This window comes from Heterocephalus glaber, unplaced genomic scaffold, assembly GCF_053883595.1.
Source record: "Heterocephalus glaber isolate CG9 unplaced genomic scaffold, H.glaber_assembly_v1.0 deba00001472, whole genome shotgun sequence".
NCBI classification, from domain to species: Eukaryota; Metazoa; Chordata; class Mammalia; order Rodentia; family Bathyergidae; genus Heterocephalus; species Heterocephalus glaber.
Genome location: NW_028258315.1, coordinates 7,251,826 through 7,279,381, shown reverse-complemented (window position 1 = coordinate 7,279,381; position 27,556 = coordinate 7,251,826). Strand labels below are relative to the sequence as shown.

The 27,556-nt window shown below is 49.0% G+C and overlaps 1 protein-coding gene across 12 annotated transcripts in view; it reads right to left on the bottom strand.

The window, feature by feature from the left end:
- Positions 1-27,556, bottom strand: part of Rreb1 (ras responsive element binding protein 1) — a 170,011-nt gene that overhangs the window by 61,487 nt on the left and 80,968 nt on the right. The window contains exon 1 of one of the 12 annotated variants that reach the window (XM_087181158.1): positions 525-8,128. The exons of the other annotated variants lie outside the window; for them this stretch is intronic. The gene's annotated coding sequence lies outside the window, so the exon portion shown is untranslated. Of the gene's footprint in view, positions 1-524; positions 8,129-27,556 lie in introns of those variants that run through there. 12 annotated transcript variants of the gene reach the window in all.

Here is a 27,556-nt window from a genome sequence, read left to right as displayed (position 1 = left end):
GTGAGACCCAGTCTCCAAAAGGCGGGGAAGAAGGAGAGGAGAGATAGAAGAGCTAAAGAAAATAGGAAATATGTAACTAATGCCTTAAAGTAGACATTATCACTATTTTCCTGAGTGAAGGGAAGAGTCTTTGGCACGCCAGACCGGACCAAATGTACACCTTTTCCTTTCCGGAGGAGGATGCAGAAAGCGTTTCTCACTACCCTCATCCCTCATGAGTCGGGTAAAGTCTGCTCTGGGTTGCCAAGGGCCCTCAGAGCCCAAGCTGGCCTCCAGACCAGTGTTGCCAAAGCTACGGCACTGGTGCATTTGTCAGTGCTTCTGCACACACAGCTAAGAGCACAGAGCTGGGCGAAGACGCGGGAGAACAGGCGCTGGGAGCGTGCTCAGTGGGAGAGCATTTGCTCAGCAAGCGTAAGCACTGGGTTCCACCTCCAGGGCTGGAAGAAAAAAGGGGAAGAAGCAGGGAAAAGCCCATGTGGACAACACTTGTGGGGAAACAATTGCTTGCCATGTTTTCTCACTTTTATGTGTTTTTGGGTTGTCTGGAGATGAGCTGCCCAAGTGTGTCACTTGACTATCACCCGACTCTTCTGCAGCTCGAGCACCTTGGGCAGACAGCCCTGAGGCTGTGCTGGGCTGGTGGGGTGAACAAGGCGTCGCAGCTCGGTCTGCAGAAGCAGCTCCTCTAACCTGGACACCAGGATGTGCCCCGAAGTTTTCCTCTCTTGACACTTTACTGCTTCAACTCTCCACTTTGAATCCATGCTATTTTCTTTTGAAAAGTTCTTTTGATTTTAAAGTATCAAAAAACAGAGTAGCAGGGCGGGCGGTGGGGGGGAATAGCCCTGTAATCTGAGCACTCTGGGAGGCTGAAGCAGGAGGATCAGAAGTTTGAGCTTAGCTGGGACAACTTAATGACTTAAACAAGACCTTGTTTCAAAATTTAAAATTTAAAATTTAAAAAAGGGCTGGGGATAAAGCTCAGTGCAAAGGGCCTGCCCTGGGTTCAATCCCCAGTATCCACCTCCCCCCACCCCAAAAAAGACAAAGAAACAAACAAAGAAGGAGAGTCACTTACAGAGACAGCCTCTGACTGTGACCTGCAGACTGATCACCTTCCCAGAAGCTCCCAGTGTTCCCTAGGTCAGGAACCTCGAGGAGCTGATGAAAATTCTGTGTCCCCACCTGAAGGCACATGCTCCACACTCAAAATTCTCAGTACCAGGTCAGGAGCACAGGGTGAGTGCTCGTTTTACTTGGTATAGGACCAATCTTCTTTTAAACTACGCATCAAAGGGGCGGGGATTTAGCTCAGTGGTTCCACTGCCTGCCTCCTATGCACAAGGACCCAAGTTCAATCCCCGGTAAGAACAACAACAACAAAAGACAGTCAACTATGAATCAACCAACTTTGTTCAAATTCCCATGCAGTTTTCAGAAATGCACAAACTTTAAAGCATCCTCCCAGATCAACCCCAACTATTTAAACTTGTAGCCACCTAAGAAAACAGTTTTAAAAAAAGACTTTCTTTCTCTTTTTATTCATTTTTAAATTAATGGGAGGGTAAGGGTATAGCCCAATGATAAAAGCCCTGCCTAGTGTACATGAGGCCCTGGGTTCAACCCCCAGCATTGCAAAAAACCACATATTTATTACATATATATTTGGTACTGGGGATCGAACTTGAGACCTTGCGCTTGCGAGGCAGGTGGCGGAACCACTGAGCTAAATCCCCTGCCCTATTACATATATTTTTAAAACATAAATTTTATTGTTAAGAAAGAAGAAAGTCTCAGCAAGGCCATGGTGGGTTAAACCTTTAATCCCTACACTCAGGAGGCTGAGGTAGGAGGGTCACAGGTCTGTGGCCAGACTGGGCTACATGGTGAGTTCAAGGTGAGCCTGATTACATACTGGGACCCTATTTCCAAGAAAAAAAAAGAGGTCCAGAAAGGCATACCCCATGTTTTTTTCTAGAAACTACTATATTAAGATCTCCAAAAGTAAAATGAACACATAATTTTAAAAGCAAAACCCACAGTTTGGAGTCAGAGACAACTGTCTCGTACTGAAGTTTTCCAGAATACGACTAAAACTTCCATTAAAATTTAGACCCATTTCTTCCTCTCATTTAAGATACAGTACTTAAAAAAAAAAAGTTCACCGGTAACTTCCCCTTCACAAACATGGAGAACCAAGGGGGCAGGGCTCTGTTAGAGAAAAGGGCCAAGCTGTGACTCGTGACTTTGAAACCTCATCCTCTGACCTTGGATACACATGATCTGAATATTGAGAATGTCTTCCAATTAAGCTCAGTAACAGTCACCACCCTATGTGTTTTAGGTTCCATGAAGCCTAAGAGACGTACACAACTGGGAGAGTGGAAAAGTACAGGACAGTTTTGGAAGGAACTCCAAGATACCCCTTACCTCCATTACCACTGCCTGGGGACCAAAAAAAAAAAAAAAAACCCAAAAGGCTGTGCTCCCGTAGGTCAAAGAGGACAAAGGCGGACTGAGAGAGCTGGGGAGGGTCCAGGAGGCTGGATTTCTGGATTGTCATTTCCACAGGCTTCGAGCGTCTGGAGAGGGCAGAGGTCCCCTTGGGAGGAGGAGGAGGGGCAGAGGACAGCCAGCCCCAGCCCCAGCCCCCAGGAGATAAGGGACAATGCTTTGTAAAGCCAGAGAGATTAAGGAGCCTGTCTCGGGTCCAGTGAGATAGCAAGAAGAGATGAAAGATAAAGGGGAAGATGCTTTAGGAGCAAAGGGTGGTGTCCCAGCTTCTTCAAAAACCCAGGGTTTCTGAAGTAAAATCTGAAATCTGTCCTTCGGCCCCCAGGAAATAAAGGGTAACATGCCTAGGATGGTGGCAGAGGCCTGGAATTTCCAGCACCTCGGGTGGTGCAGTGCTGCGCCCCACGATGTCTGCAGCCCAGCACAGCTAACTGGCACAGGCCCTGGAGGGCGAGGGGCTCGGATCGGATGCTAAGACGGTCTGAGCCACACCAGAGCCTGGCAAGCAGCAACTGGGTTTCTTAAAGGATCAGCCAGGCGGGGGGACAGAACCAAACCTGACTAGCTCTGGTGCCCAGGCCAAGCCTGCTCTCCTCCCGCCTGCAAAGCCTGGGGCAAAACTGCCTTCCTCCTGACTAGGAGCCTTGCCTGAGCTCGGAGACAGCTGGGATGACAGCTCTGAGCCTCCAGGTTCCAGGAAGTTGATGTGTTTCTTGGCTTAGGGTATGGGCTAAGCCTTGGATAGGCGGCAACTGTGAAAGTTGCCCAGCCCATCCTGCCTGAGGCTGGCACCTGGCACAGCCTTGGATAAAAGGGACCCTTGGAGCATCACGCAGTGCCTCCCAGCAGATCCTGCGCACGCCACTGGACACAAGCTGCTCCAGCTCAGGAGCTTCCCTGTGTGGGTGCAGACAGGCGGCTGAGATGTGGGGTGCTCCCCTGTGCACAGGCCGCATCCAGAAGAGAAGGGTAGGGCAGGGGGCCAGTGAACCTGCTTTTGGGTTGGCTTCTGAGCTCCAACACTCCCTGTCCCCTAAGACTACAGGAAACAGTGGAGTGCTCTACCCTTCACCCAGGAGTCTCCGTGCTTTGGTCAGAGCTTATCTTCTGACTCTGGTGGCCGCCAATCCCAGTTAGCTCTGCTCAGTTCCTTCTCCCAGCATCACTCCTGGGCCAACAGTCTGCAGGGCCCTGTGCACACGATGCCTCGCTGAGGCCCACTGACCCTGGGACACAGCGACCCTGGGCCCTGCCATTGGACCTGCGCCCTGTGTACTACACACCAAGGGTACTGTCTTACTTCACCTGCACGCCAAGCGCTGGAGACCAGCCTAACTGTACAGATGAGAGAGCTAAGGCTTGGTGGGCTGAAGTCATTTGGCTCCAAGGCCCCCGGTGCTGAGTGGGAGAGCAACGCAAACCCTGTTTCTGAACTCAAGCTCTTCTCAGACAAGATGTGCGGCCCTGGCACAGGGCTGGGCAGCACAGATGCGCTCCCTCAGTCACATTTCCTGCCTTCTCACAATCTTGTTCTGAGTTATTTCTGCCCTCCCAGATGCTCGGTGCTGGGCCTTCCATTCCCACCTATTTCTGGGGAAGAAAAAGGAGTGGCCCCCCCCCCCCACCTCCCAGGCCCCCAGTAAGAGGCCAGCCTGGGCTTCCACCACTGCAGAAAAAATTCACTGTGGCAGGCCAAGGATGGGAATTACTATGTTTGCTGTGCGGAGCGACAAGGGCCTTCACAGTCCACATCCTCAAGTTCTAGAAGTAGCCAGGCCAGGGAGGCTAGAAGGAAGCCCCGAGGCTCAGCTTGAATCCCAAACAACCTGGTCCTGTCCAGCGGCTGATACAACTGACACAGGTTGCCTCTGCTTCCATGGAAACCATGTGCGGCCTTTGGGCAAAAGGGGGTCATGCTTTGGGTCCTGGGCTGCGTGTGTGTGTGAGGGGTGAGACAACCAGCTCCAAGCCAATAACGTGCATATATCCGAAGAAGTGGGGGCAGGAGGCAATGGCCGGGTGGACAGAATGCACAGGAAACCTTGCCAGTGGTCTATCTGCTCAGTGAGCAGCTGACTGCAGCAGGCCTGAAGCAGGCACCCCACAGGCCACAGGAGCTGCTCAACCCACCACGGGGCTCTGTCCCAAAAGGCCCACTGCAGGGCTGGGGATGTAGCTCAGTGGTGCCACATCTGCCTAGCAAACACAAGGTCCTGAGTTCAATTCCTGGTATTGGGGGATTCAGCTCGGTGGCACTGCGTCTGCCTCCAAGGCATGAGGTCCTGAGTTTGATCCTCAGTTCCAGATTAAAAAAAAAAACCACTGTAAGTTGAAAATGCATTTAAGGCACGGGACCTAGTGAACTGCCAGGCCTGTAACGATGGGACTGAATATCCAAATTCACAATCCCAGGGTGGTTTCCATTGAGCGTGTATCACTTTCACACCACCAAGCAGTCAAATAATTGTACAAGTCAAAAATTCTAAGTTCGGAAGCATCTATAGTAACATCACAGCCCATACCAGAAAGGCAGCTTCTCAGGCCCCACCCCAAGCCTACAGAATCAAAGCTCCTGGTCCTCACGTCTTCCCGGGGATCCTAGCCAGGCCTAGAACCAGCTCATGGAGAAAGGAGATCCTGGGAAGCCTTCCTCTGAAAGCCACTGGTCTAACACAGCCATGAGCAAAGACCAAGGCACTGGAGCAATGACCCGCGTCTGAATTCTAACTTACCACAATGGAAATAAATAAGTAAACAGGAGACAGTGAAAGGGTTCAGTGTGCAGCGCACGAGGGGCCAGACCCCTTGGCCTGGGCCTTTACACAGCCCTGGTTCTCAAATGCCCCATCTCCAGCAAATAGCATCCTTCAAGCCTATGCTCCTCCCTCCCGGCAGAGCTCCTCAGAGGGCCAGGGAACGGCTCCAACCAGAGCCCTTTCAGGAGGCTCTATGGTGGCCCTGGACATCCTCCCTTGGTGAGGAAAGTGCCACAAAGCATGAGGAGAAGAGAGGAGTGATGGGGAACAACTCCCGAAGGCATCCCTAGGCTTCCCCTACAGCCTTATGAACAGCTCAGCATCTACCGCAGGGCAGGGCTGCTGTACAGGCCAGAGGAAGGAAGAGTAAACAGGCCATTCCTACCTTCTGGACTGGAGCCTCGAGTCAGATAAGATTCCAGGCTCCCCAGTGGTCTTTTGTGACACAGGATCTTGCTATGCAGCTTAGGCTGGCCTTGAACTCACTATGTAGCCAAGGCCAGCCTCAAACTCACAGCAATCCTTCTCCCTCAGCCTCCCCAGTGCTGGGATTAGAGGCGTGCACCACCATACCCGCCAGAGGATTTTACCAGGAATAACACAAATGGCGGATGCTCCTTTTCAAAAGGAGTGTCCATAAACCGGGCATGGTGATGCACATTCTGATCCCAGCACTCAGGAGTCTGAGGCAGGAGGATCACTGCCAGTTCAAGGCCAGCATGAATTACACAGGGAGACCCTGTCTCAAAAAATAAACAAACAAAACATTTAGTGAAAGGAATGCCCATGATCCTTAAGGAACACCTTGTCCTAAAAACATCACATGAGTGTTTTAACTGCTGCATTAAATTCAATTTTAGCAGGGAAGTAAGGTGTGCCTTCTAACCCTCTCTGCCAGTCAGATGAAACTGAATAGTTCAAATGCAAGGGCCAGGGATCTAGCTCAGTGGTTCTGCCTCCTGCCTTGTAAGCGCAAGGTCCCAAGTTCGATCCCTGGTACCAAAAAAAGAAAGAAAGAAAAAGAATTGGAATCTTCTCAAACGCAAACTGCCAGGGCTGGTGCACAGCAAAGTGGAGGAGTGCCTGCATAGCAGAAGCGAGGCCTCGGTTTCCATCCCCAGGACCACAAAGATGAAATCTACCGTGAACTCCTGGAGGAGTGGAGGGGTTTTCTGGGACCTGTGACAGCCATTCCTCTCCCTGCACTTCTCCGAGGGGCTCTCTGCTCTGTCAGAGGAAGGAGCTGGCCGAGACTTGCTCACAGGCCTTTCTGACTCCTGTCCTTGTGGCTCTTCTCCGGAGAACACATCTTACTGATGGGATCTAACTACTGCCAGATTCACAAGGCCAAGATGCAGCTGCCACCTGGCAGCCATTTGTCACACAGCGGCCTGCTCCCCTGGGAGGGGGACACGGGCAGCCCCTGGCAACCAGCTGTGGGAAGAGCTCGTCCCTGGGCCTCTCCCCAGGTGGCCTGGACTTTTCTAAACATTGCTTTTCTGCTTGGCCACCAGGACCTGGTGTTTCATCACTTTCTTGTCTCACTTAGCAGAAACCTGTATCACCGTAGACTGTGCACTAGGCAGCTGGAGGCAGGAGCAGGGGTGAATGGCCAAGGTGGCCTGCTTTTTCTGACCGGGCAAGTACCCATGCTGGACAGAAGAGGCTCGGGAGACAGGGCGCCCTCATCTGCCCCTAGGGTAGGGCATGGTCTCCTGGGCTAGGGCAGGGGTTTCGGTTAGCAGTAGTGGCTCCACTCCACCTTAAGATTTGCTCTGCTAGCTTACCAGCAGGCAGGGATTCAGGAAAGGATGGGGAGGAGCCTCCACAACACACCTGGGCCGAGGAATTTAAAAATGGAAAATGCTATCGTTATAAGCTACAGCAAACAGGATTCAAAGTCAGAGTATATCAGAAGTCTGCTGTGTATCCAATCGTGTTTCTTCTGGAGAATAACTAGGGTGGAACGTAGATTCTTGTGCCAGAAAAGTGTTAGGCACTTTACATATATTTAATCCTTCTAAAATCTTGTAAGGCAATCATTAGGTTATCTGCTAGCTATCACAGAGTTCTCAAGGGGCAAGGCCAAGCCCCTAGTCTGGGGTTAGTTATCTTGTACCTTCTGCTGCACCACAAACAAGATCAGTGAAAACCACCCAGAGCAGGGCAGATGAACAGGCTAGCCGACTGGGAAAGCAAGTCAGGGGAAAAGCAGAAGCGGCTGAAGTGACTGGAGATGCTCAGCCCATTCAGAGAAAGAACTGGAGACCCACAGCGGCTGTGGACACTGCAGGACTGGAAGGGGCACACTCATCCTACGGCCCCACTCGGCTTGGGTGGGGGACACAGGGAAATGCCAGGACCCTGAACAACCACAACAGCCCTCAGATGGAGATGGGATGAGGCCCAGTGAGGGAAGCTTGCTGCCTTCCGGGGTGTACTCAGAGTGTGGGGATCCACTAGTCACAGGTGCTATGCAAAAGCACAAAGACCTCAGTTGTGCACCAGGAGACAGACCAGGTCAGATGACTCTTCTGACTCTTCTAGACTTGTAAGAGGACGAACCCCTTCTCACAAAACGTCAGGCTCAGAAGCACATACAGGGAGAATAAACCATGGAAGGGTAAGCTGAAGGGCACGTGGTGTGGCGTCTTAAATCTGACCTGGAAGCTCAGTTTGCCACTAATGCAGCCCTCTAACTCTCAGCTTCAGTTCTTCTACCTGGGAAGCGAAGCCCACTTATTACAATACTTGGCAAACAACAGGCACTGTCTAATCCGAGCTATCGGCGTTATGCTATTTCCCTAGCAACATTCCAGGTGATCTCCGGGCCCAAGTCCCCCCCACCTCCTCAATCTGCCCACCCACTTCCCCTACTGGACTGCCCAAGCTCTAAGGGCAGGAGCACAGCTTATGATCTTTGTTTAAAGAAAAAAAATTCCCGCCCCAGCCCACAAGTTGCATAATTAAAAATAAATATAAGTTGGCTTATCACAAATGCAATCCCACTGACAGTAATGAGCAGAACAGCTGTTGACACTCGCTGTTCTGCATGGCCAGCAGGAAACAGAACGCCTCGGTTTCAGTGGCTGCTGAAACAAATCCTGGTCAGCTCCATGTTTATCTAATCGAGGAAGTACACACTACTGGCTCCTCCGAGGAGGAAGGCTCTTTCTTCCCTGTATCCCCCAACACGCTGCAACACCTGAATCTTGTGCTGCCAGCACCCAGCAACTGCCCCCAACTCTCAGGCAGCGGGACTGTGGACACTTCTCCTGACTCAGTATCTTCAGCCACATTTACTGCTTTTGGAAGAAGCTGGGGTAAAGTTCAGTAGCAGCTTGCAGTTTTGGGCAACATCCTGCAACTCTTTCACCGGCCCCTCGAGGTGGAGGTCGCGGGCTAGCCTCTCTGACATGCTGGGGAAAGGGTGCAGCAGAAACAGGAATCTCACTCTTCCCCTGAGGAGGAGCTGGGTGCAAGCGAGGCAACCCCAGGGCAGGTGGTTAACCTCCCAACAGGTGGGGCTGCACATTCCCTGAGTTCAGCGCACTTGCAGGACGACACTCCCTGGAAAACCCAAATGACTCTGTGCAAGATAAAAGAGTTGTCTGAACCACTCCTCCCCTGACAGCTTCGAGGAGGTAGTGGAAGGGGGAGTTTGCATCTTTCCTCGCCCACTGGAAAAGTGGTCAGCTGTGGTCAAAATTTCACAGCGGGTAATCAGACATTACCAACTGTCAGCTGAGAATGACTGTGCTGGGAAACTGCCGGGCAGGCCCCAGCGCCAAGGAGCCTGCTCTGCTGTCCGCTGTGCACAGAACGGTGGCCTTTCTGCCCCCACAGCCCCAATTCTGCCTCTAAGTCCTCACCACTGCATCTTTGAAGGCAAACAAATACTCCAATATAAGTGGCTGGTAAGGGTGCACTGCAAGTCAAGTGGTCAATAGCACTAGCAGGCAAATGGTCTTTCTGAAACAGAGCAACCAAGGGTAGGAAGCAGCCTGTTGGGGGCACCAACAGCAGGGACCAGCAGGGGCTCAGGCTCTGGCTGGGGTTTGGGGGTTTTCTGCGGTCCTGAGAAGTCTGAGGCTCTGGCCCTGTCAGGCCCGGGGTGATTAGTGCATATAAACGCGCTCCCCGGGGGTTCTGATCCCACTGTTGCTCCATCAACACAAAGGGCCCAGGTCCCTCCCTTTCTCCCTCCCCATCAGCCTCAGGTCCCTCATGCACACTGGTTCCAGTCGCCCTGGACTGAGTTCCCACCAGGCTGAACTCGCCTAGGCTCTTAAATGTGGGTTCATATTCTATACTCCTTACCTTGAGGAGAAAAATCCCTTCACAACTCCCTAAACATCCCCCAAATGTTACAAAGAATAGGAAATAAAACTACAAGAGAAGCCTGGCGTGGCGGCACACCCTGTAATCCCAGCTACTCCGGAGGGTGAGGCAGGAGGGTGGAAAATTCAAGGCCAGCCTAGGGAACTTAGCAAACACCTGTCTCAAAATACAGGTTTTTTAAAAAGGCTGGGGATGTAGCTCAGTGTTAAAGCATTTGCCTAATATGCATGAGGCTTTGGGTTCAAACTCCCATGCACATAAAACAAAACAAGAAAAACCAAAAAGGGGAGGTAACTCCAGTGGATCCTTTCCCTCAGGCTCTCCCCGGCAGTGAGTGAGAAAACACACCTAACAGCAGACGGGCATCCCCAGGTGCTTGGAGAGCCAGCCACGGAGGACAGGGCCTGAGGCTGGCCACACACTTCCACCTGGTCCCCACGGGCCAGATGCCCTGGCAGAGACCGCGCCTGCAGCACGTGGACCTGAGCACCCAAGTTGAGGCGTTAACAGGAATGGAGGCCAGGTGAGTGTTCCCAAACACACGTCCTGCCTTCTGCCAGTACCCTGGTGACGTGAAATTGTTTCAGCGTTTGGGGGATTCCAGTCCCACTTCTCAAACAGTCCAACTCACAGGCACAAATGACACCAAGCCATGTCTTGCTCACCCCCTTTAATGTAGTTGAATGCATGTGATAAAGGCGCCCTCCTGTTGTTCAAAAGACATCCTTACTCTTCCCTTTATCTTCCCTTAACAGTTTGCCATCCTGCGATAGGAGGGGCCTAACCTCCAACAGTCCACGTTTTTATCTCCTGCTGACCAGCAGACCAAGGGCTGGACTTCCTGCAGCTCGCCTGTTGTTTCAAATGCCTGCCTCCAGAGCTGCGGCTCAGGGCCGAGCAACAGCCACCCAGCATCCGCTTCAGCTCAGACTTTAACAGCTCACAGTTTGACTGGCCGGCACTCCAGGAGTCTCGGAAGGAGACCTCCTGCATTTCCGAAAGAGCTTAGAACTTTCAGGGCTTGCTCACAGATTTGCTTTCTCTCCACAGCACAGAGAGCTGTCTTCCAGAAACCCCAGATGTCGCTGCAGTAGCTGAAGCATAAACACCGTTTATTCCACCATTCTTTAAGTACTCCAGGAGCCCAGAATCCAGCCTGAACCTCCCAACAGCCTGGGATACCCTGGAGTCTGTCTGTGGGACGAAGACCGACTGAGCTTTGATTTCCCCGCAGCCCTAACACTGTACCCGAGACTCAAGTGTTGGGGTGTCTGGGTGTTTCGGGATGCAGTCTCAAAAGCACTTGCATCAGAGCTTTCCTGTGACCATCCGGGACTTGGGATAGCAGCAAAACCCACTCTTTCTTTTTTTCATATTAGAGATCATACCCCAGGGTGCTCTACCACTGAGCCGTATCCCTAGCTCTTTCTAGTTTGAGATGGGGTCTCACTGTGTTGGCCAGGCCAATCCAGCCCCAGACTCCCGAGTAGTGGGGATGAGGGGCAAACCCCACCTCTTTGCAATCAGGGCAGTTGTGCAGCTGTGAATCATTTATGGGACACGAGGTGAGTGGCAGCTCAGCATCTGAGAGCAGAGGCCCTGCCGCTGGAGCCCCTCCCACGAGGCAGGAGTTCCATTTTCCTGGCATCAGCGCATGAGGTTAATGGGTTCCGAGGATGATGAAATCAGGTGTTCACAACAGTCCCCCCCAGACTAAGTTCTTTCTAGGGGTGTAAAGATTATTTCCAAAATCAGTTAAGAGAAATTCCCTCACGTGAGCCCTCCTTCATCCCTCCCCTTCTCACAGGTAAGGGGGAATCAGGGCTGGGGAGCAGCAGGCCAGGCTGTGGCGACGCAGCGGGATATGAGTGGCGGACTAGGTTATGCATGGGCTGAGTGTGCAGCGCCGTTTACTGTGCCCACGCTCAGAAGAGGCAGCTAGGAGTTTCTGAGGATCTTCTGAATCGGGCCGGGTAACAGGGAGGCAGCACGGGAGGACCGTGTGCCCTCTGCGCAGCCTGGACTCTGCCTCCTGCGTGGCCTCTCTCCCACAGGCACAGGGCAGCCACGACAGCAGAAGCCAGCTAACCGGTTCAGCCCCACCAGCCAAACGGCAGGCACTGTTCGGCACCCTCAATTTCCTCCCAGCCATGAAGTCAGGAACAACCTGTACAGACAAAGAAAATAGAAACCTTGCGAAACAACGGCATCCACAGTGCTTGCTGAGTGCGCCTGAGGAAACCTTCAAAGCTCTTGAGGATGCCTCTTTGCGATTCTGGAGAGAAACGAAGTCCACTAGACCCAGGGCCATGCTCACACACACTCAGCATTGGCTCCGCTGCCTGCCCCCTCAAACGCGGAAGTCAAATACAATCCAAGAAAACAACCTCAGGTACTTAATCGACTTAGAATTGTAACTCACACACCTCTATTAAGGTACATTACAAGCCAGTGACAGCCTGCTGTGTTCCCGATCTGGAAACAGAACTTTCCTAAGGAAAAACCAAAGAGCAAGAAAGGTCTAACAGGTTATACAATGGGCTGTCTGGCCACAGTGAAAATGCTATTTGGAGGAAAGATAGGGATTTAGAGAAAAAAACTCACAGCCACGCATGGTGGCACATGCCTATAATCCCAGCACTCGGGAGACTGAGGCAGGAAGATCACCGTAACTGGAGGCCAGCCAGGGGTACTGAGTTCAAGGCCAGCTTGAACTACATAGCGAGACCCTGTCTCAAACAAAAATAAAAAAGAAACACCTCACCATCTCTGTTCTGTTCTGCTTGTAGTTAACCCTTACTTCTATAAAAATAAGCCTTTTAACATTTGCCTCACAAGAAACTTTTTTGAGACAGGGTCTCCCCTTGAACTCACTATGTACCCCTGCCTGGCCTCCACTCATGGTGATCCTCCTGCCTCAGCCTCCCAAGTGCTGGGATTACAGGTGTGCTCCACCATGCCCGGCAAGAAACTAATTGTGGCAAAGCATTTTTAATGGAACGAGAGTTTGGGAGGTGTATATGCAAAGTAATCCTAGTTCCACCTATGTCATGTGAAGGTTCTAAAAGTACCACGCTACTAGTTCTAATCATATATTCCCTACAGCCCAAAATGTATAGCCAAATTTTATTACTCACAATCCCAGTATGTGGCAAATGTCCCTTTCAATTTTTAAAAAAGACTATAGAAAGAAAACAGACACATTATGCTCTCAATATTGCCAGGCCTTAAAACTTCCAAATCTTTGCACCCATCTATGATGCATGGCTTCAGCCACCAAGCATGCATTTTGTGTAAAGGGGTGGGGTCTTTTCAGTTTGATTCACTTGGAGTTCTAGGCCCGTCCTCGCTTCTTGTGCAGTATGTCCAATCCAAAGCCTTCTCTACAATGTGCTGAAATTAGTTGCTTAGAGTGTCCTCATGGTTTGTGTGTCCCAGATGGAGAACAGAAGCTGGTATCATCGTGGAAACTAAGATACATGACGGTCACCCTCAGGCATCGGAGGCCACTGAGGTTTCTTCCAGGTGTCAGAACCACCCAGAGGCAGTGAGTGGCTCAAAGCCCGGGCTCCCAGGCCGGGGAGCCAGAGATACAGAGGAAGAAATTCCAACCCATGAGCAGGCACGTGGGCCAAACACTTTAAAGCTCTGGGGCTCTAGAGGTCAGAGGCACTGATGTCCGTGGTAGGGCAAAGGCAAACTTGAGCTTGAAGAAAGGACCCGGCTTTCGGCCATACACCAGAAGCTGGACTAGTGTAGAGAAAGCCAGAGTTTATAAATGTCACCATTTTTACCCTTCTCTGGTGAAAGGAGAGAAATTAGATCATTTGTTGTGTTTTTCACAATGCTGAACAACTTCAACTACAGCTTCCTCTCTTTCTTGTTAAAAAGTCCCCCTTTAAAATGAGATGATAACGACAGGAGATGGCTGAGATTGTTTTCACATGCCCTCACTTGGCAGAGGAAAAAATGGCAACCCCAAGTCTGACTGCAAAGGTCCCGAGTTGCTTCTGGCCATGCGCACAGCCTCCTGGGAGCCCAGAGAACAGCAGTGCACCGAGAAAGGAGGGAGAGGGGAGTGGGGGAAATGGCAGAGATGTGGCTGGCAGAACACCGCCAGGTCAAGGTCCATCGTGAAGGATGAACTTTATCCTGCCACTGTGGAAACTCACTAACGCCCCACCAGCCTGGGATGAAATAATTATATCCAGACTTTTAAAAGCTTTTGCCAGCAGTTTAAAAAATGGATGGTTAGAGGCACATAACCCAGTCAGGAGGAGGCATGGGTGGGTGTGGGGGCATCACAGAGGGAGAACCGAGGAGGCAGGAGAGCTGGCCACAAGGGGCGGGGCAGTGCCCAGATGACCCCGGCTGCCAGCGTGTGGCAACCCACAGACAGCAAGGCTGTTAGTGGAGAAACTTCCTCCTGTAGGAGAGTAAGGAGCAGAGCGGGATAAGTCTGGTTGTGGGACAGCAGGAGGAAAAGTTTTGTTCTAAAGAAAATCTACAAATATCCACAGGCAGAAAGGAGCACATGGAAAAGCAGAAGGTCTGGGAGGAGGTGGGTAAGGAGGGTCCGTGGGCTCCAGGGCACAGGAAGATAAAACGCTTGTGGTTAAACGTAATATGTAATCCACACAACCGTGTAAGTGTGTGTGCTGGGGCCGGGGCGCAGCTCAGGGGTGCAGCACTTGCCTAGCATGTGCAGGGCCCTGGGCTTCATCCCAGCACTGTAATCAATCAATCATCCATCAGTCAAACTTGGCTCTACAAATGAAACTGAACATCACGAGTTGCTGCTGTGAGCAGAGAGCACTTTAAAACACTAACAGAAGGACACAAGACCATACAAAGCTTCTCTAAACAGGAAACTTAGAAGAAAAAAATGAACCCATTCTTTCTTTCGAAGAACCTATCCCATAAAATAGGTCAGCTCCCCGGTCAAACATGATTGTATTGATACGATCTCAAACGGTCCTGTCCGGCTGACGGACATATCCCGCATCTGCCCTGTCAATATACTAGCCACCAGCATATGCAGAATGTGGCTAACGTGACTAAGCAATTAAGCTTTTAAAAACTTTAGTTAAGTCTAACTTAAAATTTAAACTGCTACACATGACTAGTGGCTATTGGATTGGACAGGGTAAATCTTGATACTTTTCCCCCCAGTAATCTCGAGTTACTAGATTGTAGTCCCAGGGTTTTTAAACCCTGAGATACGAATGAAAACAGTCTAGGGGCTGGCGCTTTGGCTCAGTGGTTCTGCCAGCTGCCTTGCAAGCCTAGGGTCCTGAGTTCCATTCCTGGTACCAAGAATAAAAACAGTCTAGAAGACTTTCCCTGCAGGCATGCAAGAGAAGTTCCTAGAAGTATCTGACTTTGCTCAGTATTTATAAGAGTTTCAGGGAATAGAGGCAAGTAAGCCATGGCACCAACAAGAGAGGGACATCTCCAAAGCCAGCAGACCTCTCCTGGGTGAGGCAGCCCCACCCTGCTCCATTCACCCAACACCTGCTCAAACCCGGTCCCACCTCAGAAAAGGAGGCTAGCGTGTGCAAACTCCACCGAAATGTTTATAAAGCTAGGTCATGTTTAAAAAGCAGGCTGGGGATGGGGGTTCAACTCAGTCATAGAGCATTGCCTAGCACTGGGGGAGGGGGATCCTGGGTTTGATCCCCAGTGCTGTAAAAATTATTTAAAAAAATATACAAGAAAGAAAATAAGTCACTCCTTCTTAAGAGGTGGACCCGCTTCCTGCCCGTCAAGCCCGTCAGCCCTGCCCTAATTTACACGTGTTTAGGAGGCAGTGGCTTATCTCCCACTATAAACAGACTGAAAGCTACTATGGGCAGTGGAGTTTAACAGATGACAGAACAGGCCCTGGTTGATAAGCACTGCTGTATAGAGTCAGATCCTTGATTACTTCAGCATTAGGGACTGAACCCAGGACTTCTTATATGGCAGGCAAGTGCTAGACTACTAAGCTACATCCTCGCCCCTTTTTTTGATACCACAATTGATCTTAGCCAAAAGTCAAAGAAGCGATCCCAGTTCTTTGTTGAACTGGGGTCACCCAGGCTGGCCTTGAACTTGCCATCTTCCTATAATCGCCCTCCAGAGTAGCTGGGGTTCCCGGCTTGTGCACCCCCCTGGTCTCTTGAAGTCCTATGTAAAATTTATAAGGTATTCACCTTTTGTGAGAAGCATAGACCTTATCAGATTTCCCAAAGGGTTGCTGTGGTTCTGATCTTAAAGGGTTGCTGTGGTTCTGATCTTAAGAGAGCTCTGAACCGCAGCAGAATGGCTTTTGGTTTGGGTTTTTTCCAGTGCTGGGAATCAAACCCAGGGCCTGCGGCAAGTTAAGCATGCCCTTGAACACACTCCCTTTTCACGACTGGCGGACAGGGCCTCAGTGATAACTGGCAACACTGGTAACAGTCAACCTCCTAGCCTTCACTTTTCCTGTGCAGATATGATGAAACACAGGATTTACTCACAAAGCTATGGACACATGACTGCAATTCGGTATGCATCAGTCAAATCTGGTCCTTAAACAATCCCCCAATATACATTATAAACCTAACTTCAAAGCAGAACTCATCTTTCCAGAAAGGAAGGGAAGGGAAGCCACTGGTGGCAGAGTCTTAATCTATGTCACTGCATTTGCCTCTGCCCCAGGCATTCCAATAATGGCTGCTGGGGTTCTAGTGAGTTTCTATTTCTTTCTTTTTGTTTTTTTTAAAGACAAGGTCTTGTTCTGTAGCCTAGACTGGCCTTGAACACCCAATCTTCCTGGTTCAGTCTCCCAAGTTCTGGGATTACAGGTATGTGTTCCCATTAGGTTAAAACTTTTGAGTGTGTACAGTGGCCAGAGGCCTTCAGCCTCAGATAGGTGTAACTATGGCCCACACTAGTAATTCCTGTGAACCTCAACATCGACAGAGAATACAGGGTGGTCTCGGAGGAGATGTCTGTGTTGTAATCGACAAAGGTTAAAGGGGACTTAGCCTTTTAAATGAAAGGCCAGAACTCAAAACCGTCTCTGAGCATGGAACAGTTCTGTTTGCTTCAATGCAATGCATAAATACGCTGTCAAGGGAGGAATCAGCAACTGTAAAATACAAGTGTCACGGTAGGGGAAGGGTAAGTGGCTGCGATGCAAAGGCGTGTGGATGCAGGAGGCGGGTAAGCAGTCCTCGTTTTCTCACATGTCCTTTGAAGATGAAAAGTAACCAATTTTTTCTGGCCTTCAAACTATCAAATAATTTAAAAAACAAAATAAACAAATGAGACCTGCAATCTCCCTTTCAATGATTTCAGGGTAACATATTCTACCGAAGGGCCTCAAATCAATCTTCCTTCCTTCCTCCCTCCCTGTGCTGGGGACAGGACCTGGGGGCTTTTGCATCGAGCTACATCCCCAGCCCTTTTTGGAGACAGGGTCTCACTGTCACTAAATTGCCCAGGCTGAATTTGAATTTGTCATCCTCCTGTTTCAGCCTCCCAATCCCTGGGATTATAGGGGTGTGCCATCATGCTGGACTTCAAACATTTCTTGATGATAAAAATGCATGTCAGTTACCTCAATTATTGATCTGCTACTAGACTGGGTTGTGCGGTGCATAAAGCAAGCTTGAGGAGGTAGGAGAACTAAGCGTTGCTCGTAGAATACTTATTTTAGGTCTAGAAAATGCAGAGACTTGTGTGGAGCCACCAGCGCGGTAGACATGGAGAGGTATGGAAGTGGAAAGGCTGGAAGGAGCCGACACACAGAAAGGACCAGGTGCTGCTGGAGGGCAGAGGATGATTAGAGGGTGGGGGGGCAAATTATGGGGGACTGGGAAAGCTGGGGTTGGGTCTAGGGCACTGGGGGGGTGTGGGCTCGGTGTAGGCTGAGAAAGATGATGTAAGAGTTCTCAAAAACCTGTTTGAACATGGTGTGGGACTGCGGGAGAAGGGAGACCTGACTAGAAACGGGAACAAAAGGTAAACCAGAACAACTTTCAAAGAAATGCAGGGTCCTCGAGGCTGGGGGGTGGGGGGGAGACAATGCAAAGAAAAGATGGAGGAAAAGACAGTCTTCCTCGCCATAGGGAAGTAGCCCGGGGCACCGGATGGGGGCTGGGGAAGAAGTTTCGGGTACTGGGATGGTTAGGGACTTGTGATACATTTTTTGTGAAGACTGGATGTGGAGAAGCAGGAGGAGTCCAGAAGGTGGGGGTGGTGTGGGATTAGCTGAGGAGTGCCAGGGAAGGACCCTCAGAGAGGCCTGAGCCAGGCACGCTGCTGAGACTCAAGGACGGGACACAAAGAACACCCCTGTCAAGCCTCAGGGACAGGCGGGAGGTCCTGAGGTCCGCAGGGGGAGGAGAAGGTGGCACCCAGATAAGTGGGAAGACTCTTGTCCAGGGGGCAGAGCCTTTGCCTGAGTCAGAAGATGAAAGAGCAGGAAGAAGATCCTCGGAGGGGCAGCCTGGAGAAACACACTTGCAAGCTGCCTGGCCTCGATCTTGAGCACATAGTAGGCACTGAAATGCTGAGGAGGAAGAAGAGATGGGAGAACTGGTGATGTAAGCAGCAGAGGACCCAGGAGCTGGCCAGGCAGCTCAGCGGTGGATCAGAGATAAACAAAGGCCTCCCTCCCTGCCAGCAGCCCGGAGGATGAGGCTGAACAGATGAGAGGCTCTGGGTGTTCAGGTATTTACAGCCACGTGACCTCAAGGTCCTGTGTCAGGAACGGGTCCACGTCCACGGAGCAGCTAAGTGGCTTCTGACTGCCCCTCCCACTCAGGGTGCCTGTGGCATCCTGCTTCCTACCCTGGAGAGCTGGAGGAAAACTGCTATTTCAGAGGGCGCATCTTATATTTCAGGGGTCAGAGGCAGGGCTGTCACTTGTTTTCAACTGATTCCCAATTCACACACGTAGCTCTTCTTCTAAACAGTAAGCAAGCAATCCAAGGTGCCGGGTCTCCCAGGGGAGGGAAAACATCCTCCCAAAACACAGCTCCAAATGGCTTTCCCATTTTCTTTTCGTGGCTTGGTACAGAATGCTGCAGGAGACCCACAGGGACTGCCTGGGGTCCCTCTCAGAGGGGCACAAGGTCCCCCACAAGCAGTGCCATGCCGCTGGCCTGTTCTCTCAGGTTCAGCTGGTCTGGGCAAATCTGTGATTCCATTCGGGTGAGTTCGGCTGCTCACTTTTAGGTCAGTTCTTTCTTTTTTTGTTTAGATTTGACGCAAGATTTCCCTCAATTATCTACACCTCTGTTGCAGTACCTAAGCAAATCGAACCATTTCAAGTGAGAAGTGCACAGAGCTTTAAAACAACTTCTGCAAATAGCCTCCTCCCTCTCACTCTGCAGCTCTGTTCTCTACCACCTCGGTCTTGTCCACTACTAAATTGCCAAGACAAGCAGTATTTCTCAAAGAAAAATTCTACACTCTGAGTCTGAATGTCAGAACCCCATGGTTAAAAACTGGCTTGCCAAAAACTAAAAATTTCAGCAATTCAGGAATGAAATGTTATGTTCGGGGCTACACAAAGCCTGGCAGCTGTTCCCAGCCAACATGAAACCCAAAAGGGGTGATGCTATCTTTATCCCCTACCTAGAGTCAAAGCCGGTACTGTCCTGGCAAAGCTGCCAAGGAAACACACTGGCCAGCAAGGAACCTAAACAGCAACGAATCACAGATCCACCTGGAAGAAAGAAAACGCAGCAAGCTAATCACAGATTATAGAAGAAGGCAAGGAAACAAGCAGATCCCAATGTCATTTAGAAACTTTTGATGGGTTCAAAATTCAAATGATTAAATACCCTCTAACTCTCACAAGTGGAAGGGAGAGAACACTTTTTTATCCCATTTCCTGGAAAACACATTTCCTCTATTAAAACTAGAGTCTGGCTCATAAGAGAAACCTTGAGCAGTCCACCTGATGGAACTGGGCCTCAGATGGCAGATGGAGGAAGGAAAATGAAGGGCCAGAGAAGAATCAAAAGGGAAGGGAAGGCTAACAGGGCCTCTCTCCTACACCTGGAGACGGCACACGGGTTACACGGAGATGTTCTCATATTGTGCCTGGAATACCTAAGGCTGAGAAACCGCTTCCCACTAGCTCCTCGGTCCTGCCTCTAACAAGCCCATTCTACTTGTGGCTCAGTTCTAAAAGACTGGGCAACTTCTGTCTGGCCTTGCACACCCAGCGCTGGCCAACACTGTCACCACCCCACCTCACATGTAAACCGCCAACGAATGAAGCTCGAGGGAAGACGGCTGAACTTAAACTGGAACCGTCTGTCACCCGTGCTCTGCACTTCCTGCTAATTCTCAGACTGTCTGCATTAAAGAAAAAGTGAGAAAATTACCACAGGGCCTGGGGTGTTGCCATCCAAAGATCAGCAGGCTGAACTGCAAAACAGCTATGGAGTGGACTCTGGAGCCACGTGGCCTGGGTTCAAATCCCATCTCTGTCACTTGCCAGCTATGCTAAGTGCCCTGACCCTGGGACGTGCCCTTACTTAGGGAACCTTTCTGTGCCTCAGTTTCCTTGGCTGTAAGATGGGACATTGACAATACCTACTTTATATGTTGTTGTGGGAAGCACGTGAGCAGCAGCCGTGAAGGCCATACAAGTACTTGCTATTTTATGTGCTCCTGTACACGCATTTCCTGGGTGTGCACACTAGCAAGTGCCCACCAATGCTTCAAGCTCATGGCACCAATCATGAGTCCAACAGGTCTTGAGGAGCTTTGCTTCACCCAGGAAGTCACTTTCAAACTTTAGGCAAGGGGAACACTTAGTGTGACAGATTCCTGGGCCCTACCTTTGGGGGGGGTCTTTTTTTTTTTGGAGGGCTGGGGATCAACCCAAGGCTTTACGCACACTAGGCAAGCACTCTACCACTGAGCTACACCGTCCAGAGTTTCTATGAAAGCAGAGAAGGTCCTAAGAATCTGTTTCCAGCATGTTCCCTGGTGCCCTGCTACCGGCATGGGGACACATTCTGGTAAGTGTAGCTCAATGAACAGTGGACTCATTATGTTCTGGGCTTCAGCCCTGAGCCTTCCAGGGTGAGATGAGTGGAGCGATGGTTCGCTGCCCAGAGAGGAGCCTCGTGTATTTCCACACTTCCCAAAACTCCTGGCCGCCACGGTCAGGCGGATTACAGGGCTGGTTCTGCCCCACCGGCTGCGAGCACAATGGATGCTCATCACTTCCAGCTGAAGGTTTGCAAAGCTGAAAGTCTCACCTGGCCTCTCCTGGCGGTGGCCGGCTGGAAGCACGCGCACTGCAGGGGAGCTTGCTGTAAGATGACCACCGCCTGGATCCCCAGCTGCGGCTTTGGAAGGAAGTGTGCTGGGGAGCAAGCTAGCCCTACTTATGAACAAATAAGGACATTTTATTTTTTTGTATTTTTTTGGTACCGGGGATCAAACTCAGGTCCCTGGGCTTGCGCAGCAGGCGGCAGAGCCACTGAGCTAAATCCCCAGCCCCGTAATGACATTTTATTGGCTGAGCCTCTTAGATTTCAAAGTTTATTTGATACCTCAGCATAGCTTAGCCTAACCTGAATTAAACAAGCCTATCATCTTTATATCATGGATAGCCACATCATCAGTTTTATTAAGGCCAGCCTATCGATGCACATAGGATGTATTTTATAAAATCAGTTAGCCAGGATTTCTACCCTATCCTATTCTCATTTATTTCTACTTACCAAAACAGATTTTTTTCTAAACCTCCCATTTTAGGTCTGTTTCTCATCACAGGTAAAAATTCCTTGTGCTGCAATACAGTTATGAAACAACTGCTAATAATTTAGAAAACAAATACTGAAAATATGTAAATACATTGAAGGATTTTGATCGAGAGCCCTAGGAAACAAAGCATATACAGTCAGTCCTGTCCACCTGCAGGTACCACATCAGATTCAACCACAAAAAATTCCAGAAAATTCCAAAAAGTGAAGCTGGGCATGGTGGCACATGCCTATAATCCTAGCACTTGGGAGGCTGAGGCAGGAGGATCACCATGAGTTCAAAGCCAGGCTGGGCTACATAGTAAGACCCTAAAAGTTCCAAAACCCTGCTGTGTGCTGAAGCACCCCACTATTCTCACGTGACCACAGTGCTCTGCAGGCCCTGTATTAGATATCAGGAGTCATCTACAGATGGATGAGTCAGCACATACAGAGGATGTGTGTAGCTTACATGCAAATACTAGGTGACTCTAAACCAAGCCCCTGAGCATCCCTGGTGCCCAGGGAGGGCTGGAGCTGATGTTCTGTGGACTTAGGGGGATGACGGTACACAGGGCGCCTCTCTCACTACTGGACGCCTCTCACTTTATTTCAGCTTCTGCCAGCACACCAAGAGTACAGGTTTCTATTTTATCTAATTATATGTGGATTGATATCCTTTTTGTCCAAACAGAGAAAAGAGCATCAGCATTTTCTAGCTATCTTAGGAACATTTTATAATTTAACAGACAGGTAAGAAGCTGTCCACAGTACACCACCTACCAGACTATTTTGGAATGAAATACAAAAAGTCTCCTCTTAACAAAAATTACCACCGCCTCTCCCCTCACACATAGGGAAGAGCTAAAATAAACCATAATCTAGAATGGGCTCTAGTGCAGGTCTGTGGACTGTTAGGAACTGGGATACACAGCAGGAGGTGAGCGGTGGGCCAGCCAGGGCCACTTTATCTGCACTTCCAGCTGCTCCGCATCACTCATGTGCCCGCTGTCTCCCAAGCTCCACCTCTGTCAAATGGGGGTGGGGATTAGACCCTCATAGGAGCTTGAACCCTACTGTGAACTACACATAAAAGGGTTGTTTTGGGTTTCCTATGAGAACCTAGTGACTGACAACTTGAGGTGGTGATGGTAGTGCTGGGAAATGTAACTATCATATATTGGAAATATAATAATTGCAAAAAGAAACTAAAATAAAATAAATAAAACATCCCCTCCCCCTAGTTTGTAGAAACACTGGCTTCCTCAAAACTACAGTTGTCCCTAATGCCAAAAAATCGGGAAGCGCTGATCTAAAATACCTTGACTAACAACCTGTTAGGGAAGTGGAGGTGTGGCTCAACATGAGCAAGGCCCTAGGTCCAAACCCCAGGAGAACAGGTGGGAGAAAAAAACCTGAAACTAGAAAATTTAGGGAATAGACCAAACTTCGAGAACCGGAGGGGAGAAAGAAAGTGAATACGGAACAGCACCCCAGAGCACCTCAGGGGCTCGAGATGAAGACAGCGCCTCCTGGAGGGCACCCAGGACTCCAGAGAGGATCTGCGCTCCAACTCTTCTCCGAGGGGCCGAGCTTCCTGCTAGAATTCTCCCTGGTGCTCTGCAAAGTGGGGAGCAAGAGAGCAGCCCCTGTGCAGCCCACACTTTAAAGTCTTTTCCTGAGGAACTCCGTGGCTTTGGTTCCCTACCCAGCAATGGTGAAACTCAGCCCCAAGATGAAGGATCTCACTGCATCTGGCCTTTCTGGCCTTTTCAAGTTCGAGGGCCTCTTGAAGGTCTTGTTGTCGGGGTGTGTCACATTCCATCCCTTTAGGTACGCACATCTGGCTCCCCTGCAGAAAGGTCAACACTCACATAATGCACTGGGTCACAAGTTACAACTCAACTGTAAAATCAGTTGAAAATAAAAAGGCCTCAATGCTGAAAGGTGAATTTCTCTAACATTTTTATAGCTATTCAGCACTGTGAGTTGCTTACTTTTGGTGAGTGGATTTTTTTTCTCTTTTCAAGTCATTTAAAAATAATAAAAACCTAGGCCAAGTCTGTAGTCCCAGATCCTCAGGTGGCTGAGGCAGAAGGATCACTTGAACCCAGTTTAGGACCAAAAAAAAAGGAAGAAAAAAGAAAACAAAAATTTAGCATTAGTGAGGGCCTACGTTTTGTTTTTCTGTAAATACTAGAGACTGAACCTGGGACTTTGTGCCAAGTTACATCCCCAGCCCTTTTCATTTTGAGGCAAGGTCTCCCTAAGTCGCCCAGGCTGGGCTTGAACTTGTGATCCTCTTGCCGTAGCCTCCAAGAGAGACGGTCTACTTCTCCAAAACATCACACGACATGTTAATTTTAAGATGTTAGGGAAACCAATAAAGTCTCCATGTACACCTTAAAACAGGATTATTTCTTTACTTTTCGTAAGGGGCTAACATGGGGAACATTCTCTTAGAATAGTACTAGAGAAAGCAGTAATGGGCAATTAAGATAAATTTATTATTAAACATACAAAGAAAGAAAACTTAGCATCACGACTTGCTGGTACTCTCCCACAGGGCCCCTGCAGTCCCTGTCACTCAGCCAGGTGATTTCATACCACTCATGCTCTCTCCTCAAATCAGAGCCTGTGCGTGCCCATCGGCAACTGGAACAGCCAATGTTCAGAGACTGAAAGCCATATAAAAGCAATGCCATGTAGGGGTTTTGTGATTTAACTTGTTCAGTTTCTTTCTACCATAGTCATGTTCATCACAAGACAGGGGTCAAGCTACAAGGAAATTTCTGGGAGTTTATAAATGGCATCCTTTATATAGCTCAAATCCCCTTTCCATTTACTTATGCCTAGGGAGGTTTGTGGTTTCAGACTCCTATATGTTGTCCACCTATCAGTTACCTCTTCTTGAGAGCTAAACAAGATGATTCCTGTCCCCAGCCTGTCCTAGGGCAGCTTCTCCTAGGTGCCACAGAAAACTGCTGCTCCCAGTTGGCCTTCCTAGTGTTGCCTCCTCCTTAAGCTCTACCAATCTGCACCCAAATAAACTCTAGCCCATTCGTGCATCACAACCCTGAGATGGGCAGCATTATGCAAACGCCCGGCCCCCAAGCCAGCACATCCCACCCACTCTGAAGCTCCTTTCTGCAGGATTGTGTAGCAGAGGCTGCCGGCTGCCGCTGCCCTCGGGAGCTGGCATATAGCTCATATGACTGCTGGAATCCCTTGGATGAAAGCAGGCATTGTCTACTTTTCCTTAAAATCTCAAAATCCTGGATAAAACCAGCAATCAAGTAACATTTCAATCCTCTAACAATCTAAAATCAATTGAGTAAATTCTCTTTGGGTCCCCACTCCCCTCCCTATAAACTACCCATGATGTCTAGTGAAACTGATTTTAGTCAACTTTGAAAGCAGACTAATTCCGTTTACTTTAAATGAAAGATTAGGACTGTGTTTAAAAAAACAATGCATGTTATGGACTGACATGCTAACTGCCCAACACTTCAATGCAATGTCTAGAAAATGCTCTGGAGGCATCAGAGCACGGGGCGGGGGGACGAGGACGGGACCTTCCTGTTCTCTCTCCACCAAGGTCCCTGTGGCACAAATGAGCTCTCTGTGCCTGTGATTCACAGAGGCTGATCTGCAGGCGGCCAGCAGCTGTTCCAATCCATGCCTGCATGCTCCCCTCTCTGGCGCCGCCAGCTCTACTGGCTGACCACCCCAACCTCTAAGGCTGACCCTGTGGCTCTGCCTACTCAGCAGATGTCACAAGCAGGTCCTCTCGAATCGAGTCACCACTGCAGCCGGCTGTAGATGACTTCCAGGGGTTGTCACCCATCTCAAAGGCAAGCTCTTCCAGTCCTCCGTCACATCCCTCCAATAAGTCCCCTTTGTGCTGACCCCCCCCAAGGGTCAGACACCAGACACGCTACTTACTTCTTGGGAAGTCCTGGGGTTTTTTGGTTTTGCTTGCTTGCTTGCTTTTGTGGTACTGGGGGTGGAACTCAGGGGTGCCTCACCACTGAGATACATCCCCAGCCCTTTTTGTATTTTTTAAAATTTTGAGACAGGGTCTTGGCTAACTTGCCCAGGCTGGGCTCAAACTTTCAATCCTAGTAATCCCAGCGTGCTAGAATTACAGGCATGCACCACCATGATCAGCTAAGTCCTGGTTTTTATTACCTTTCCACCTCCCTAGAGCATCTAATACCCAAACAACTAATTAATTCCCATTTCTTGTATGTAATTCATATGCATTATCCTTGCTTGTCAAAAACGCATACATTGTTAAGAGAATACCTGCCACCTTCAGCATGGCAATCAGGAGTTACAGTTTCCATGGAGACTCATACAACCAAATTTCAAATCTAATTAAATTTTCAAAGCAACAATTTCCTTATGAGAAAATGTATCTGAATTAGCAAGAGAAGTTTATACGAACCTTATGTATATGTTAACACTGCATTACAGCAAGTCTAAGTGCAAAGAACTGAATGAAACTTAGTAACTAGTAAAGCTAATATTCAAGTATTTGAAATTTTTAAAATGTAAATATTATTTATGAGCTTGATTATTAAAACCTTGGGTCCAGCAATGCTCCATCATACTTATGGTGATAAAACCAAGACGTGTGAGAACCATTAGCAAGTGTTAGCAGCTCTGGAGAGCTTTCGACACTAATTGCCATGAAAATGTCTGCAAATACTTTATGCTGATAATAATGAGTAAAATGAAGACAAACTGATAAAACCAGGCCACAGGACCCCTCAAGTCCCTTCTGGGTCTAGCATTCTATGGTTCTCAGAATGAGTCTATAGTTGGAATGGAGAGGAAAAAACACTCCTTCCTTCCAATGTATCCATTCATGGTTTGAAATTAACTTGTTTATATATTTAAGTTACCTAAGGCTTCCTTAGTTCAGGATACCTTTTCTACAGGACTGTAGTCTAGGATATCTGACTACTCGGGCATCCACAGGGCTTCTCTATCATCTATTGTAAAAAGGTAAAAATCCTTGGCACTCTATTCTTTTAATTTTAAGTACAAAAAAAATTCACTTTAGGCATATAAACAACTTGATGATGGTATCTGGACATGATGTAAATCTGCTAATAAATAAGTTTTCTTCTACAAATCTGGGCAAAATAATATTTTAGTACATATTTGACAATACCCGAAGGTTAATTCTAACACTTCCTGTTAACTCATAGAGTAGCTACACACTGCTAGGGTAGAGGGTACTCAAATTAATTTTCCATCTCAAACCCCTGGGTCACGCTACAGCATCTTTTAAACTTCCCAATCCCCTTAAGCAGAGTGTGGTGAATCAATGTATGATTAATCTAACCTTCTGGGAATGACTCAGGATCAGCACAATGAACAACTCTTACACAAGGCTGCCTCTGGAAACCAGCAAACACCCCTACTTTAGTTTTTGCCCCTATCCCACATTGCCTTAGTGGGCCATGCTTTTATGTTTTATCGCCAGCTTTGTGGATGTACATGCAGTTGTGTGAAATAACGCAGAGAGCTCTTCTGTTCGGTTTGCTCAATTTCCTCCAATGGTAACCGGCTATTCTTGTCTCATCCTGATATCCTTCCTGGTTGCTGTCTGGTGGCTCTTCTCCACCCTCAACCTCCAACTGGGGCCTCAAATTTGTTGTTGACTGAGAAATGTGAGAGACAAGACGATCAGAGCCAGAATGAATAGTGCTAAGAGAAGGGCCTAAATGATCAAAGGGAGGCATGTTTCAACCTGGATTTCTTAGCATCTTTGTGCCTTTTCACAGTTTTATTTTGCACACCCCTCCCCCAATAAAACAGTCCTGCTAGCTTTTCACATACACATCATCAACTGAATATCCTGGACCTAAGAAGGAAAACAAGTGACCACCACATAGGGGATAGATTACTACTGTGTCAATTGCATACCACTCAGTTGTCGTTTCCGTGCTGGTAATTTGTCCTCTGGCAATGCCCAGATTCTTATTCTAAACATCACCTACCAAGATTACCTTCCAAGTGCTCTACCTAGTTTGGGAATAAATACGCATACAGCTTTTTAGAAGTCTGTGTGTGTTTCTCTCCTCGAACTTACTGATGTTTTTGAGGAAATTTTAACTTCAGTCACTCGTCCTACTTGAAATAGTTCAATTCTATAAGTTGAAAAAATAAAGTTATAAAAAATACCAT